Source organism: Typopeltis vanoorti, chromosome 17, assembly GCF_054136105.1.
Source record: "Typopeltis vanoorti isolate ZY-2024b chromosome 17, IOZ_Tvanoo_1.0, whole genome shotgun sequence".
In the NCBI taxonomy this organism is placed as follows: Eukaryota; Metazoa; Arthropoda; class Arachnida; order Uropygi; family Thelyphonidae; genus Typopeltis; species Typopeltis vanoorti.
In genome coordinates this window covers 15,195,655-15,213,956 of record NC_143565.1, presented here as the reverse complement: position 1 = coordinate 15,213,956, position 18,302 = coordinate 15,195,655, and the positions used below count along the sequence as shown (strand labels likewise).

The 18,302-nt window shown below is 38.0% G+C and overlaps 1 pseudogene across 1 annotated transcript in view; it reads right to left on the bottom strand.

Moving 5' to 3' along the window:
- Positions 1–2,318: 2,318 nt before the first annotated feature.
- LOC150097179 (allatostatin-A receptor pseudogene) overlaps positions 2,319–18,302 on the bottom strand; it is a 61,049-nt pseudogene continuing 45,065 nt past the window's right edge. The window contains exon 2 of the transcript XR_016549669.1: positions 2,319–4,900. The product of XR_016549669.1 is annotated as an allatostatin-A receptor pseudogene (transcript). The remainder of the gene's footprint in view (positions 4,901–18,302) is intronic.

Sequence of the window (18,302 nt, the reverse complement as noted above, 5' to 3'; positions counted from 1 at the left end):
CCTTTAGCCCTATCTAACTTTTAAATTTTAAATAACCAAAAAAAAAAAAGTTCGTGATGGTGGATGAGAACAACAGTAAGAGATAATCAACCAGATCTTAATAAATGTTTTAATAAATAACTTTGGGGAACTTATTTTAATGCGGTTGGTACCACTTGGAACAAAAATCCTAGTAGAAAAACATAGAGAGACAGAGAGAGAGAGATCCAGGGCGCCAAATATTTTTTTTTTTTTTTTTTGGATGACGATACTATTATACAGTTTTTCAAACTACTAAATAAAATAAACATAAAATAAAATATAAAACGTTATTCAAGGAAATTTAGCGGCCGGAAATATTAATCTTAATTTAGTTCTTCTTCTTCTGCAGCTGATCCCATTAAAGTAGGGTCGCTATTTTTAGTGAGCCTCCTCCACAACCTCCTGTCTTGGGCTGTAGCCACATCCAAGTTCTTCATCCTCAAGTCCTCCTCCACCATCTCCTCTTTGGCAGTCCGCGCTTCCTCCTCCCTGCATATCACTCTGCATGACCTTTTTTTTCCCCACATACGCTTCCTGCCTCCTCATCACATCACCAAACCATCTCAACCTTGCCTCCTGTATCTTCGCTCCTAAGTTCGTAACTTTCACCGTTCCCCTTACATAGTCATTTTTCAGACGATCCTTTCTGGTCACTCCGCACATCCACCTAAGCATTCTCATCTCCACTACCCCCATCCTGGTGATGTTATTTTTCCTCAGGGCCACAGTTTTCATAGCATACGTCATAGCTGGTCTCACTACTGTCCTGGAGATTTTGCCTTTAAGATTGATCGGTACCCTCTTATCTCATAGCACTCCAGCCATCTCTCTCCAGTTCTTCCATCCGCTTCTATCCTGCATCCCACTTCCTTCTCAGCCTCACCATCCTCTTTCATTGTTGAACCTAAGTATCTAAAGTCACTGACCTTCCTGATGACATTTCCTTCCAGCTCCAGATCTGTCTCCTGGCTGCCATCCACTTTGCAACACATATACTCTGTCTCTGTATTCTCTTTTATGATTACCATAATGTGTAATAATCAGTAAATAGTTCATAGGTTAATATGATCGATGCCTCTTAGTATTTTACTTAGAGGTGGATTAATAATTTAGGTGTAGACAGTGAATGGTTTATAATTTTATATTATACAGATAATATGTATACATATTATACATGTATTACATATTATACATATTATTATTACACATAATAATAATATGCATAGGGAGCAGGCGAGGCCGTTTTGTCCTAACCTTCGAAGATTAGTTGGAAGCCAGCTTCCACTCTTAACCAATCACAAAATAGCTGTCCAAGATTATTATTGATTTTAATTGGTACTCCGGGAGCCTGTACAGCTCAGTGGAAGTGGTGTTTGCACTCCTCAGCGCTGAACTGTCCGTAGATAGACTTCGAGTTCAAGTTCTAGTCGCTGACTAAAGGAATTTTTACTAAGCATTTTTCGACCGGTTCCCGAGTTAGTCGATCTCTTGCACAGGCAAGCGGGGGTTTTCTCTGGAAACTCGGGTTTTTCGTCCAGTAAACTCAAGAAAATCGACAGTAGAACCCACACTACTTCAGACATTAAAATATTGTGTTAGGGTTAGAAACAACGACATATCGGAACTTGTTGAGCCGTGTCTTCACTGTGGGCTGCTTAATTAGTGATAGCCTTGGGCCAGCTATCTCTGAGTGGCCACCAGCGGGATTGAACTGCCGAATCAGTCTCCAAAAGTTAGATAGAGCTATAACAGCCTCGCCTACTCCCTATAAAGAATAGAAAGTCGTTAACTGATTTGATTTTTTGATAGGTACTTTGGGAAGAGAGAATACGGCAGACTAGTCTGAAATAGAGTGGGTTCTGCAGTCGATTTTCTTGAATTTACGGGAAGACAAACCGGACTTTCCCAGAGAAAAAAAAAATCATTTGCTCATACCAGAGATCGAGTAACTTGGAAACCGGTTGAAGAAAGGGTTAAAAATATTGGCGATTAGAATCGAAGGTTTTTCTTCAGACATTCTAGCGCTATGGATGAAAACATTTCCACAGGGTTACACAAGTATTTTATTATTATTATATAAATTTTTAAAAACTTTATTTTTTGAATCCACAGTTTCGTTGTCTTACTTATTGATTTACAATATTATTAATGGTTTTAGTGTCGATTTTTCATCAGTTATTTTTTGGATATTCTTCAAATTTCATGATGATATTATAAAAACAAAAACAACTGAGAAAATAAAGTACCAAAAATAGGATAATTTGTAAATTCTTTGTTTTATTGGTCAATGATTACACCTGAAGTAATGTTTTACATATATATGCATTTATATATATACTGTATATATAATTATTTATACCTATTTTCGGACGCTATTATTATAACACTGATTTTTTTACCCTTTGGCTTGTAGAAATCTCAATGAGCCTTTCACGTCCACTATCCTGTATTATTGGATAGCTTTTCCGTGGTCTTTTTCCCCTAAGATATGTAACAGCACCTCAAATGCATTGGTATGAATCTCAAGCCATATTTAGCGAAGTGACATAGAATGTAGAGCCCCATTTTTTTACAAACCATGCCAGTTAGCTAGACCGAGATGCATACACATGTTGATGGATATTGTTTGATATGACCGGCTGCAATTGGAAATTAAGGTCACCATCAATTAGACATCGTCAGATGCCTTTTTAAAACTCTTGCATTCGTGATTATCACTTGCAAATTCTATTATCATCTGACACACACATGGACTTGATGTTATGGTAATCATCTGTTTGGAATCTTTGTCTCTATTAATGTTGAAAAGAGCAGTTTAAAAAATAAATGAACAAGAAAAAGAAATTTGCTGTGAGTCGAGTTTCCTCCCAGCGATAATAGCAGTTCAGCTTGGTTGGGATTCACATGGGTATTAGCTCAAGTGACATACGATAAGCTGGCCCTTTAGCTGCAGAGACGTCTTTTAAAACTTACCTTATTTTGCTATGAAGCACCAAAGTTGTTACTCTGTTTATTTATATATAAATACTAGAAATATAATTCTCACTATAGGAAACACTTCTGTCAAACAACGTTTTCTTTGTTGGAAGTTCAATCTCTCCAGAATTCATTACAAGAAAAAAATGTTCTTGGTTTCCACAGATTTTTCCGCCCATTACAAACAATTATTTTTAAAATATCCACTCGAATTTCTTAGCAAAAATAAATAGTCCTTTGTGGAGTTGAAGAAAAATGTAAACACCTAAGTTCTTTTGTCAACCTGAAGGTACAGTCACATAGAAATATGTCATATCTACAACAAACATACAAATACTGAAATCATCAACATGTTGCTATGGTTACAGAATGATTCGAACGAGTTAGGTTTAGGATCAGGTGTGTTAGAACATTTACAACATCTACCTTTATTTAATATAAGTAGTGTGGTTTGGGAATTATAATCTTTTGGCATCGAGAGAATACAATAAGTTGATCAGTGCATTGGTGTGGGAATATGGTTACATTGTAATCTTTTTTATAGTTCTTCAGGTACGGACATATGGTAATAAAAATAACTGCTTCAGATTGCAATCTGTAGCAGCATCAATGGAACTATTATAGAATATCATTGGATAACTTAGTGGTTTTTGTGTTGCATGTCCCCACAGTCTCTCGCTCTGTCCTTTCATAGTCCGCTCTCCTTGGTCGGGTTCCTTGCGGACTGCAAGCAATCACCTTTCTAAATGCTTTGCGAAAATTGTCGGACAGAAAAGCATAAAGGATTGGATTCACACACGAGTTCATGTAGGCCAGGATGTGCGAGGTGATTTGAATCACAATCTTGGCGGTTGTGAGATCGTAAGCGTTGACGCTCTTCATCACCAAGACGATCTGGATGGGACACCAACATACTGCAAAGATGACTACGACCACCACTACCATCCTGGTAACCCGTTTCTTCGAACGCAAACTCTCGGCGCTCACGTGACCTCCCGGTGCAACGCCAAACCAAAGTCTCTTCAGCATCAACATATACAAACAGAAGATGAGTCCCAAGGGGATGACGTAAGAGGATAAAAAGAAACAAATCTGGAATGCGGCGTAGTTATAATCACCAGCCAGGAAGACGCACACTGAGTATTCCTTGAAGGCGAAATAATAGGTCATCTCTCCGTGAGACTGGGAAGCGGGGATGCAGGAAAGCAAGATGAGGAGCCACATAAAGATTATCGCAATATATGCATTCTTCTCTGTACGAATAGACATTGATGTTATGGGATGTACTACCGCCAGAAAACGATCAAGCGACATGAGGACGAGGGTATAAATACTTGCGTATGCACAAACGATTACTAAGTATTGGACAACCCGACACCAAGTGTCCCCAAAGGGCCAATAGGTGAGCGCATAGTCCCAACCGGTGAAGGGCACACAGAAGACAATGAACAGCAAGTCGGCCATCGCCAAGTTAATGATGAGCAGATTGGTGGTGGAACGCATCTGAGGATTGCAAGTCACTACAATGACCACCAGGGCATTGCCGAACAGCCCGACAATGACAATGATCCCGAATAGGATAGGAACCACGATGCTCAAGATCTTCTCCATAGCGAAAGCGTCACTGTAGTCGGGGTCGTAGAGGTAGGTCTTCGAATCGTTGCACATGGCGTCCGTAAGGTTGGTATCGTTACAGAACGTCTGAATCGTTTCGTTTACTCGCTGAAAAGTGCTAAAAGCGCCCTCTATTTCAGGCATCGGCGGTCCAGAATCCTGGACTTCAGCCTCGATGTCCAAGTATTCAGTTTCGTCCATGGGGACGAGAGTTAGCGTTCTTGATAAGGAATCAGCAGTTGACATGATTACCAATCTTCTTCTCAAATTTGGAAAATCTTCATATTATCTAAAAATAGAACAATAAAACACCTTATATAGTAGACATTAATAAAGGCTTTTAAGATGCTATTAAGACTACAATTATGTAAGCACTATGTTAATGATTATACGCTCAAACATTCGATGTAAGAAGAGAATGACATCTAAATAAGCATATTACTGTGGATGAATCTAAATGAAATGCTTCGCCATTTGTAAACGGAATCGTAGGGAGAATTAGCTGTCGACGATAGATAAACATTCTCATCTGCATCCAGCTGGTTATTCTCCTTGTACAAAGCACTCGGAGATAGTCTATAATTAGAATTCACCCGATCAGATAGCCATAGCTGTAAATTACAGATCAAGCAATAACATGCGTGATCACTAACCACACCCTGGTCATGTTAAGGCATGAATTCTCATTAATATCAACGAACACTCCTCGTATGTCACTAATCTACTCCCTTTGAGCCAAACTACAAGAAAGTTAGATGTCGGTAACATCCGTTGGGGAGATTATGATTTGTTGGAAAAATATTAAAGTTTTCATTCAGCTAGGTTATCTGTGCATGTAAAATATATCGTTAGCTGTCAAGTATCATTAAATTTAAACCAGCAATAATTGTTTAGTATTTCCAACTTTAAGCCTAAGTATTGCCTTTCGTTGTTTCAATTGTACACAAAGAGGTTGACAGTTGAAAGCACCGATTAGTATCCATTAGAGTATCAAAACATTCAATCTGGGGGTGTTTATCTAAGTGACAAACACAACCAAAGGCATTCGTGTCATTTTGAAGTTGACAGTGGTATTTATCGCAATTCGTTATCTAAAGTATTTTAATGATTTTGCTCGAGATAATCATTGATTCAAATCCCCGACAGGAAAGAGAAAATTAGAAGCACTGAATTTATTTATTACACACACACACACACACACACACACACACACACACACCACACACACACACACACACACACACACACACACACACACACACACACACACACACACACACACACACACACACACACACACACACACAAAGGGGTATTAATATTAGAAATACGTTCTTAGAAGCTCAGGTTTCATTCTCGTACTAGCTAATTAATTTCGAAACATTATTTAGGATTCTCCTAGGATTTTAAAGACTTGAGAAACCCAAAAAGAACGAAAATTAATTGATATTTTGTTTATCCTGAGATCTAAGCAATTAAATCGACATACGTAAGAGTGTGCATGTGGGATTAGAGCATTATTTAAAATGATGGTAGAAATATATTTGTAAGCAAGATGAATTGGAGTAAATGCAAATTCCGGCGTTGACTGCTGTCGAAGTAAACCTCAAGAAAATATGCTTAATGGCATTCGGAATAAACGTAACATCTCAAAGAGATAAAAACGATTTTCATTCCCAATTAAAGTACAATCACAAGTCGATCATGATAACAAACCTGCTTTGTAAACGGTTTCAGAAGAAACTACTGCAATTAGGAGAAATATCTCTTTAGTCAAGCTTTTAAGCCCTCGGGAAAGATGGAAAAGACTTGATTCTTAATTAAGAAGAACATCACGATAAATAGAACTTATATGAAAGTAAAAGAGAAAATATATTGCGCTAATAAATGTTAGATTTTTTTAAGTTTACTTGATTTTTTTTTTGAAAATAAGATAATTTTACGACAGCATCTAATTTTTCTTTTTCATGTGTTGATATTTGGCATAATGCAAATTATCACCTGCTTCGTTCTACTCTCTCTAGGTTCAAAATAATATACATTATTTTGATATCACGATAGTTTCTTCTATAATTATTGCAGAAGGTTGTTAAGGAACCTTGAAGAGAATATTTTAACAGAAATATAACTTAAATCAAAGTAAAAGGGAAAACATACAGGGATCTCGTATGTTATTCATTTGTGCTTTCCTCATCCATTGTTATAATGCCTTTACTACTGGTCTGAAGTGAGGTCCAAGTGGCTGTGAGATAAGCTGAATTCAAACTCAGGACTTTTGGAAGTAATGTCAGCTTCTCACCACTAAGCTAAGAACAGCTTGTCGACGTCTCCCTGTTGTCATGGAAATTTGAAAGTATAGTGTCACATTTGTGTTAAAAAAACGAATTTGTTTTGGTGATCATTCAATAACCTCAATAAAGATGGCTTTTAATAAAAGAGTCAAAAGGGTTATGTTCGTAAGTACAGTATATAAAATACATTTTATATACCGTACTTATAAAATGAAAACTGTATTTTCAAACAATTAGGCAACACTTTGTAGGACTTTATCCAATATTTCTTTTATTGCAAACTGAACCGAGTTAGGATTTCAGTCTTGATTTACCAAATGATATTCTAGTTTTATGTACATGTTCTACATCACTCAATAGGTTGTCTGTTTATTATAGTCACAAATATATGTGTCTGGGGGGAAGAGTTATATTATTGACTGCAGATTGTCAGGTTGGCCGAGTCGATATTTCCATTTTCCAACCAAATGTCTTTGTGGAAGATGAATTTTATCGCCAGGTGTGAGACTACCACTCTACTTATTGAAGGCTTGAAATAGTTTGAAAAAGTTTTATGTTTGGTTTTTCGAACAGGATTTCTCGTATTATGTAAAAATAAAGAAAAATTTAATAATTAGCTTTTTTTTTTATTAAAGTCACTACACAGGATAATGGTTGCTACTTTTTCAATAGCATTACCGTGGTGTCTTTATTGTTAGAGCTTGTATATCGCATCATTCATTCACCGATTGACTACCTCTCTCTTATGCCGTCTTTATTACGATAGCCTTCCGGGACAGTTCTTATCCACTCCAATGCTGATCGATTGACACTTTGATCAATATCGGAGTGTCTTACATAGGCTTTGTTACTATAGCCTTAAGCGCCTCTTACGTGTTATCAGCATCTAAGTTTAGATTACAGAAGATTAGATCAGCTCATCTACGGATAAATAGATTTAGGGTAGTTTAAATAGTGCAGGAAGAAAGGGTAAAAATAATTTGATGCTTTAATAAGCTTTTTAATATAAATTTTTTTTTCATGTTTATGAGGTTTTTTGGCACTTGAATTAAATGTCCTAGTGTCAGCTATCTTCACACTTCTTTCAAGAATACTAGTAAGAAAAGGGAAATAAGATAATAACATGGAACACGCAGTTTTGAAAAGATGTTGTGTGTGTGTTATGTTCCATCGAGTCGTTTTCGACTCGTGGTGATTCTATGAACATAAGCTCTCCATTCCGATCTGTCCCTGGCCGTATCTTTCAGAATTTCCAAGCGCATTTCAGGCGTTCCTTTAACTCCATCCACCCATCTTCTAATTCTTGGTCTTCCTCTTTTCCTATTTCCATCAACTTTAGCAAGCATCATCATCTTCTCCAGACTGTCATTTGATCGAATAATATGTCCAAGTATGACAATTTTTGCTTGATGATCATAGCTTCGATGGAGCAATCTGGCTTTATTCTGTCTATCACTGATTTATTGGTTTGCTTTGCAGTCCATGGTATTCTTAGTAAGCGTCTCCAAACCCATAATTCAAAGGCATCTATCTTCCTTCTTTCACTCTTTCTCAGGGTCCAACTTTCACATCCATAAAGCACCACAGGGAATACCATTGTTTTCAAGATTCTGATTTTTGTTGCGAGGTTAATATCTTTAAAGATCTTGCTTAAATTTGTCATTGCTTTTTTTCGAGTAATAATCTTCTTCTAACTTCTTCAGTACAATAACCATCTTGATCAATTCGGGATCCTAGGAGCACAAAATTGTTAACTGCTTCCATTTTCTCCCCATCTACTTCAAAATCATTAAGTTCACGTGTTGTCCTAACTTTATGTGGTTAAGTTTCAGGCCATATTTAGCACTTTGTTCTTTATCTTTCATAATAAGTTCCTCCAAATCTTCTTTGTATTCTGCTGAGAAGGTGGTATCATCTGCATACCTCAAATTATTAATATTTCTTTCACCAATTTTAATTCCAACTGAAGACTCCTCCAGCCCTGCCATTCTTAAAATTATTCACTGTACAAGGTAAACAGGTACGGAGATAAAATACATCCTTGTCGCACCCCTTTACCTATTGTGAACTACTCAGTTTCTCCAAGATCTGTTCTGAAAGTAGCTTCTTGTTCATAATAAAGATTCCTCAGAAGGATAATGAAATGCTCTGGGACTCCCATTGGTCTTAACACATTCCACAGTTTCACATGATCTACAGAGTCAAAAGCCTTGCTATAGTCAAGGAAACAAAGGTAGACATTCTTGTGCTCTTTCTATTATCCATCTCACATTGGCGGTTTGATCTTTTGTTCCTCTGCCTTTTCGAAATCCTGCCTGTTCATCTGGCATTTCTCTCTTTATGAATGATTCCAGTCTTTTCTGAATGATCTTAAGTAAGACTTTACTTGCATGAGAAATCAGTGCTACAGTTCTGTAATTTTTGCACTCTCTTGCATCGCCTTTCTTCAGTAAGGTATATAAACTGATTTTTTCCATTCCCTAGGCGATTTAGTTGTGATCCAAATTTGCAAAGACATAGAGCTGTTAAAATTTTAACTGCCTCTTCTTCCAGGTCTTTGAGCACCCTCCAGTAAGAAAGGATGGCTGTTGAAGTGCCTACCTCACTTCACTCCCCAATGGTACTGGTTCCTGTGTATAATCCTGCTCTTCAAATTTCTCTGAAAAGATGTCACTGAGTTTCAAAATGAAACAATTTTATTTTAAATAATAAAATTATTTTATTTTTTATTAGTTTTTATAAAACAATAAAATTTTTATTGGTTTTTAGCATTTCTGAATCTTAAAGTTCTTAAAAGAACTGGGCAATGGACTGAGTCCTTGACTCTTTATCCCGTCATCTGAATGAAGAAAATCTGTGTGGATGAAGTGTTCTTGAGCTAAAAGCTCTAGTCATGACTAGGTAAAGGCAATAGCCGAGCCTCAGTTAAAACTTCATTGACTACAGCGTTGCCATTTGTTATGGGCGATGGACTGAGTCCTTGACTCTTTATCCCATCATCTGAATGAAGAAAATCTGTGTGGATGAAGTGTTCTTGAGCTAAAAGCTCTAGTCATGGCTAGGTAAAGGCAATAGCCGAGCCTCAGTTAAAACTTCATTGACTACAGCGTTGCCATTTGTTACCCTGATTAGTAAGTAAAGGGTAAAATCTCAAAAAATCGGACGATCTCTAGGCCACTCCATAGTGGGCGAAAGACCGTCCATGTCTCAGCGTTGGTTCCACTCATTGACGGCCGCCCCGTCCAAGCACCCCGACGGGCTCCCCGTTTAAGCAGAACCGCTCAGCGTTGGTTCCACTCAGTGTCGGCCGCCCCGTTCAAGCACCCCAACGGGCTCCCCGACTCCTGAGCAGAACCGCTCAAATTCCGAGGAAAATAATTCACCGACAAGAACCCCTCAGCGGGCCCTGCCGGAGAACACCTTCCCCGGAGACTCAAGGTGCTTCCTTAAGGCAAAAACCCTAAGGGAGCTAACTCAAAAACTCACTCCCAGGATAACAGCAACAGCCGAACCTCAGTTTACTTCCTCGGTTCAGCATTGCTAATTGTTACCCTGATTAGTAAGTAAAGGGTAAAATCTCAAAAAATCGGACGATCTCTAGGCCACTCCATAGTGGGCGAAAGACCGTCCATGTCTCAGCGTTGGTTCCACTCATTGACGGCCGCCCCGTCCAAGCACCCCGACGGGCTCCCCGTTTAAGCAGAACCGCTCAGCGTTGGTTCCACTCAGTGTCGGCCGCCCCATCCTAGCACCCCGACTCCTGAGCAGAACCGCTCAAATTCCGAGGAAAATAATTCACCGACAAGAACCCCTCAGCGGGCCGTGCCGGAGAACACCACCCCGGAGACTCAAGGTGCTCCCTTAAGGCAAAAACCCTAAGGGAGCGAACTCAAAAACTCACACCCAGGATAACAGCAACAGCCGAACCTCAGTTTACTTCCTCGGTTCAGCATTGCTATTTGTTACCCTGGAAGTCCTAAAAAGGACTTTTGGCATCAAGCCAAAACGACTTTTTCTATAATATATTCTTCTCTAAAATTCATGATATTGAAATAAAAAAATGGTGTATCAAAGTAATTTTCTATTATTTTAATTAGTTTATTAAAAACTGGAGTATTTTTCTTTAAATCATTTCTTTTATTTATTTTTCATTATAACTGTTAATGAAATATTAAGAATAAATATATGCATTAAGAAAGAGAGTCCTGTCTATTTTTTAATGAAACACAACACTGTAAGATAGGCCCTTCGTAGTTAATTCTGTCATCGAAGTTCCAAGCCCATAAATCAAAAAACGGTGAAAGACACAAAATCCTATGTAATACATTAATATAAAAAAAATCTGAATACCACGCTATTTGAACTAAAAAGAATAATAAATTGCACACGTATAGATAAGAAATAAAGTGTCCTCCCACTTTTCAAATGTCGCTCTATGTGACGGCGTGCTACCAAAACTTCGGGCAGATTTCTGAGAAATGTTTCCCATTTATGTAAAACTTCTGAATTCCATTATCGAAGTTCGATTGTCTATTTATCTTGTACTTTTTCTTCAACTCCTCATTGGTCCTAAATTCCGTTGTTACATGTTAGCGTGACTAGCTAATTCTTACTCATTGCGTTTGCTGTTTTTTGTTTCCAGATCACGCAAGTAAAGAAAAAAATTACCAAGCCCCTCTCTGACAAGAGACAAATGTAATGACAAGGGTGGAAACTCAAAAAAAAAAAAAATCATATTAGAGTAATACTACAAACAAAACACTGAGAAACTCAATGCAAATACTTTCCTTATAAGCTTAAAGGTGAGAAGCAAGAATGCTTTTCATCTTCCCCGTTATCTGTAGAGGACAGTGTAGGGATAAGGTATTATTGAGCTATTAAAGCTCTGATCATGGCAGAAGGGTAACAGCAATAGCCGAGCCTCAGTTAGAACTTCATTGGCTACAGCATTGCTATCTGCAAGTACTTTCTTATAGTTTTTATAAGAACTGGGCGATGGACTGAGTCCTTGACTCTTTATCCCGTCATCTGAATGAAGTAAATCTGTGTGGATGGGGTGTTATTGAGCTAAAAAGCTCTAGTCATGGCTGGGTAACGGCAATAGCCGAGCCTCAGTTAAAACTTCATTGGCTATAGTATTTCCATATCTGTAAATAGCTTATAGTCCTTATAAGGACTGGCTTAAAGGGGCGAAGCAAGAATGCTTTTCATCTTCCCCGTTATCTGTAGAGGACAGTGTAGGGATAAGGTGTTATCGAGCAATTAAAGCTCTGATCGTGACAGGAGGGTAACAGCAATGGCCGAGCCTCAGTTAGAACTTCATTGGCTACAGCATTGCCATCCATTTCCATTACCCTCCAAGGGTATTGGATTCATCAAAAATCCTATTCCTTCACCATTCAACCCTGCAAATACTTAGTCCTTATAAGGACTGGCTTAAAGGGGCGAAGCAAGAATGCTTTTCATCTTCCCCGTTATCTGTAGAGGACAGTGTAGGAATAAGGTGGTATTGAGCTATTAAAGCTCTGATCATGGCAGGAGGGTAAGAGCAATAGCCGAGCCTCAGTTAGAACCTCACTGGCTACAGCATTGCCATCCATTACCCTCCAAGGGTATTGGATTGAATGAATCAATCACCGCATCTCACGGTCGATTGATTCCTTTTTCCCCATTCTCCCCCCCCCTGCAAATTGCAAATACTTTGATTGTTTGTATACAGTTAACTTAAATTTATATTAAAAATGAGAAACTTAGAATTGCTTTTCATGCAATAATCAAAATTCTTTTTAGAAAGAGTATCTAGTATTCATTAGTTATTTAGTTAAATTTACTTACAAAAGTATTTTATAAAAGTTTCACGAAAAGTAATTAAAACAGAAGGGTAAATTAATATTTCATTATATCTCCTAATAACATTAAAAACGTAAATAAGCAAATATCAAATATCCATCGAATTTTTATATTTCGTATTTGTTGACGCTTGGTAGAAACAAAGGGTATCCAGTAGAATTAAGTCTTTTAATTGAATGTGTATTTCTGGACAATTTGTCTATTTTGTGAAAAGGGGAACTCGAGTTTCTGGAAGAGCTCTGCCACCTATCGGCTGAAACGTCCTTACGATATTAATTCGCGTTTTAAAGGGCATTCAATATTTTTAGTCAAAGAGAAAAGTCGACCAATGGAGGCTAGCAAATATACGAGATAAAATTTCGTACCGAAGTAAGTGAATAGATGTAGATCACTATCATTTGTGCTGTAAAAGTTTCTAGTTAGGGCTGTATGAGGGGGTTGCAAAATTGTTTGTGATGAACACAATTCTATTTTATGCTTTGAGATGTCGAGGTCTGGAAACACATGAAAGGTTTTATCAACCAAATTCACTCATCTGTTTGAGATAAACAGACCAGTAAATGACAAGAATAAACTTCGAAATACGATTTCGCAGAGGATTTGAGCCATAAGATTTGGGAGATGATTAAAAAAAAAATAAATAAATAAAAGCTCGATCTTCAGCCAGTAATTCAGTTTTTAAGAAACGTGATCCAAGAACCGGATATCATCCCCACTTGGGTATTTCTTTAGGATGTACAAAGGGATCAAGAATTACTAGTATATAAGGCTGCGGGTTCGAATCCCACCGTGGCATGGATGTTTTTGATTGTCTGTGGAAATACCAGTGGTGGTGGGCGGTAGATGGCGTTGGTGTAGTTGAGGTTAGTTGTAGTTGGTGGAGACAGAGAACTGTGGAGTAGGTGCCCTCCCTCGATGATTCTTTGGACTCTCTGGAAGTGTCACGTAATAATAATAATAATAATAATAATAATAATAATAATAATAATAATAATAATAATATATACTGCACATACTGAGGAATTATACTGAAAGAGTTGCTTAGCAGAATAATGTAACTATATCTCAATCTCGTGGGTTTATCAATTTACAGTAAATTATTAACCACTAATCATGTGAATGAATATTGCAAACGAACAACTTAAATGTAATGAATCACGGTTACAGGTTTACACTAATTCAACGTAGCAGAAATTACTGATTATTAAATTTCTCGTAATTTTAAATCGAGTTAGGAGTCAAGTCCAAATGCTGGAAATTACGTACTGGGAATCTTTAACTTCATATATCAGCCCAACTACAGATCTTCTGACGTCAATGAGAGTTTAAAATAAATTAATCCATTGACACAGAATCGCTGTTATTTAAGTCCTTATTCTTATAAGGACTGGCTTAAAAGGGCGAAGCAAGAATGCTTTTCATCTTCCCCGTTATCTGTAGAGGACAGTGTAGGGATAAGGTGTTATTGAGCTATTAAAGCTCTGATCATGGCAGGAGGGTAACAGCAATAGCCGAGTCTCAGTTAGAACTTCATTGGCTACAGCATTGCCATCCATTACCCTCCAAGGATATTAATCACCGCATCTCAGGTCGATTGCTCTGTTATTTAAGGAGCAAGTAATTTCTTTACATACACACATGTATATGAGTAACTTCACGGTGTTTCCTAATCTTGTTTCTAGTCTGTCATTATTTAGTACTAGAAACAAACAGATTGCAAATAACCGTGTTAGCGGATTTAAAAATCATTTTAAAATTACTTAATTGATACCACCACTGTTTCCAACGTCCACTTCACCAACATTCACAACATAAACACAAATATAAATTGCCAACCGCAGGAGTTACAGACATTTAGACCTGACCTTCTAACTGATTCTGAAAAATAAAATTTGACAACTAGGGTATATCTCGATTGTCCAAGCTACTCTCTGCATGAGTACTTTGACCAAGGGTAACATTTGTGCTTCTGCCTTTGTGCGATCTGATATTCCATACCAGACAATGTCAAAATTAGAATTTTTTGTCTTCGACTTCATCTGGTTTAAGGTTTCCTGTTTCCATTCAATTGCATCTGCTGTCTCTGCTGATTTCTAACTCCTAACAGTCACTGTGATCCCTTCGATATCTTACTTATAAAAGTGAATTGTCCCAGATCCAAGTACCCAAATATTGAAGTCATCTTCTTGGGTGAATTAAATGTCCACCACTCCAACTGAATTTTCTTTTCCAATGACAATAACCACGTGGAAGAGATGAGGAGAATGTTTACTGTTATGAAAGATCTAATGCGAATCGTTCCCTTATCAAACAGAATAATAGGTCACGTTCTATATTCTCTAATATCCATGATCTCTTTTAAACTAGTTCTGTTTTCTCTCTTTCCAGATACACCGTATAGGTTACACTGTTATCAGTACTTAGAGCATAATCTTGTGCACTTTTACCCTCACAGAACTCCCTCCCCAAGCCATTTTCAACCTCCTTTTCATCGGCTCTGAAACGTAAAAAAGTGTTTCTTTCTTTCATCAGTCTACTGCTTCCACTCTTCTGATCTAAACATGTGCTTGGGTACAGTTACATGAATCATTTTCCTGTTCCTTCAAGAATTTGTACTCACTGTAGACATCATGGTTTACCAACAGGTGTATCAAAGCAGTCTACCCCAAAGTTGCTTGGGAAAAGAGTTCTAGCCTAATTCAATAAATGCAGAACGGCTACCAAACTCTTTCAAATCTCATTTGAAATAGTTTGCGAGGGGGGAATTCAAAATATCTCCCAACTTTTGTGAAGGCTATAAGGCTCAACTTTCCTACATCTTTGCTTTCTCTCTCTCTCTCTGTCTCTCTCTCTCTCTCTCTCTCTCTCTCACAGTAGCGATATAACAACATCTGAAAACAAGTTGACCTCTTCGCATTATTCTTATTTCCCGACTGATGTGCACAGGTATGTTACGAGGCAATTTAACTAACCAGAAACAGTGAACTCCATTCCTCGTGAGGTCTTTTGGGAAAACACTTCTTTAGAACAATTTTAAACAACCTACGGAACAAACGATTTTAGTCTTGGAGGATATTACCTGAACTGTACACCAGAGTTGTTCTGCAGAACCCACCCTGCATCACTCTACATTCTTTTATGGTCAACTTGCATCTACTCCGTACATGGAAGTAGGTCTACGTTCATCATTCGAAAAGAAAATAGAAAAATTCCGTAGCGAAACTACTAACCAATGTTTCTCACCTCGGGCTTCTCTGAAATAATCGAGTCATTAACCTTTAACCCCTTCAATATCTACAAGTCTTCTTTTATGTGACTCCCACGCACGAAACTTTGTTAATCTATAGAAACTTTAGTGTGCAGAGATGTTTTCTATTTGAAATTTATATCCAGGAACAAACTTGTGGTGCTACACTTTACATTTTTAAAGTATTTATTGAGATCCGGCATTGAAGATTGCTGAGCAAATTTCCATCCATTAACATTCTTCAATCGGTCGTGTGCGAGATTGATATAAAAAAGATACTTTGGTTGTTTTCCACTTCCTATAAATTTACAGCTTTTTTGCGCTTGCGTGTAAACATACAGCCGATTCACTTTAACAATGGTCAATTGATTTTTATGCTTACTACTAAAATCAACATTGTTTTAGATTATTTCCAGAAACATCGTGACTTTTAATTTTAAAGGAATTAATTGCACGAATTTGTTTTATCGAGAAAGAAACACGCTTAGAAGTGACAGAAATGAAGTATAAAATAGTCACTGTTAGTGGTCGTTATTTGTACTTTTAAATTAAGCATTTAATTATTTTAATGACTAAATCCGTTAAAGGAGCGTTTTAAAGATTAAAATGCGGAAACTTTGTAATGAAACGTTGCCAGAACTGTCGTTGTAGATTTATATCAACACTGATCACTGATGACTATGCAGCGAATAGGTCGTTGTGATGTTAGTCCGACTCGCATTATGCTCTAAATATTTCTGATCTTCGTGCGCCGTACCATCCAACGAGCCACATGTTTCCAGCCAGTATAAATTGAAGGAATACGATGCTTCTAAATCTGTGCGACTGTGTCCGGGTGAAATAGCTGAGATAATCGAACTGACGGAGTATGAAAGCGGTGTTGTCACAGGATGCCATGTTTCAGGCTTATCTGTTCGCAAATTGGGCCATCTCAGGTCAACAGTCGGTGATACCATACTAGGGTGGAAACGCAGGGAGTGAGCCTCATATGCTACCTGCAGTGAACAACCTACCACACAGAACGTGACCTCAGGGTGCTACGAAGTGTAAAAAAACGCCGGTGGTCGTCCAACAAGTTGAAAACGGAGTTTCGGACATCGACCGGAACACCAGTCTACACAAAAACATCCAGAACCGAAGTTCACAACATGGGTTTCTATGTTAGGGCCGCAATGTGCAACCCCCATGTTACCAGAACCAACATGTTGCGTCGTCTTCAGGGGGGTGCAAAGAGCACCCCTGAAGACGACGCAGAAGCATGGAAAATTGTGTTATGGAGCGATGATTCACGCTACAGGTGTCAGTGGGGTTGTATGGTCTGATCCTGTATTTCCTGGTTTGGCCTCAGACGTCTGTTTGTAATGCCCCGAATATTGAACTCTTGACATTCTGGACAATGTAATGCTTCCTACTTTGTGGCATTTCTACGGAATTGATCATAATCTCTTTAAGGCATGCACAATGTCATAAAGTTGCTACTGTAACTGCACGGATGGTGGACATGAAGGTCACCACATTTGAATGGCCTCCGTAGATAGTCCTGATCTCAAACCTATTTCCCATATGTTGGATGAAATGAAGTGCCGGGTTAGGCCTAGGTACTACACTAAGCAACTGTCCAGGACCACATTACAAGGTGCTACGAATGTAATGTGGTCCAGGACCACATTACATGCCCACAGGAAACATAGTCCAAAATTCCCATTGATCGCTGTCATACGCTTGTGGAGGTCCTAGGATTGGTCCTATGTCTTAGGATGGGTGCAGTCATTGCACCGAAAGGAGGTCCTACATCTTATTAACGGTATTAATAAGATGTAGGACCGGTATAAAGGCTCGGTATTCTTCGCCCTATGTCCGTTCACTTCTTTTCAAGCAGTGTAGTTATGCTATCATTTAGTTCATTGGCAGTACTACAATAGAATTCATCTGCTTCAGATAGAGATGGAAAGAATTTCTGCGATCTCAACTTTTTCTTGCTAAACAAGAAAACAGGAGAGTGAAGAAGTGAGTGCAATTGGAATACATAATATCTGATTCATGCACTTGGTTCGTTTGGGGTGATTTCTGAAAACATCCAATTATTCTACTTACAAGAACAACCTGCATTCCAGAGTGACTTAATCTTGGAGACTAAATAATCCGTGAATTTAGTCCTGAAGAGTCCCAGATCCCGTGAAAGCAAAGAGTATCCAGGATCCAAAGTGTTCACTGGAATTATTTCGGAAATTAATATTACGATTTGGGAGTTCCTAAACTGAATCTACATCAGTGGAATCCTAATCCCAATACAGTCAAAGTAT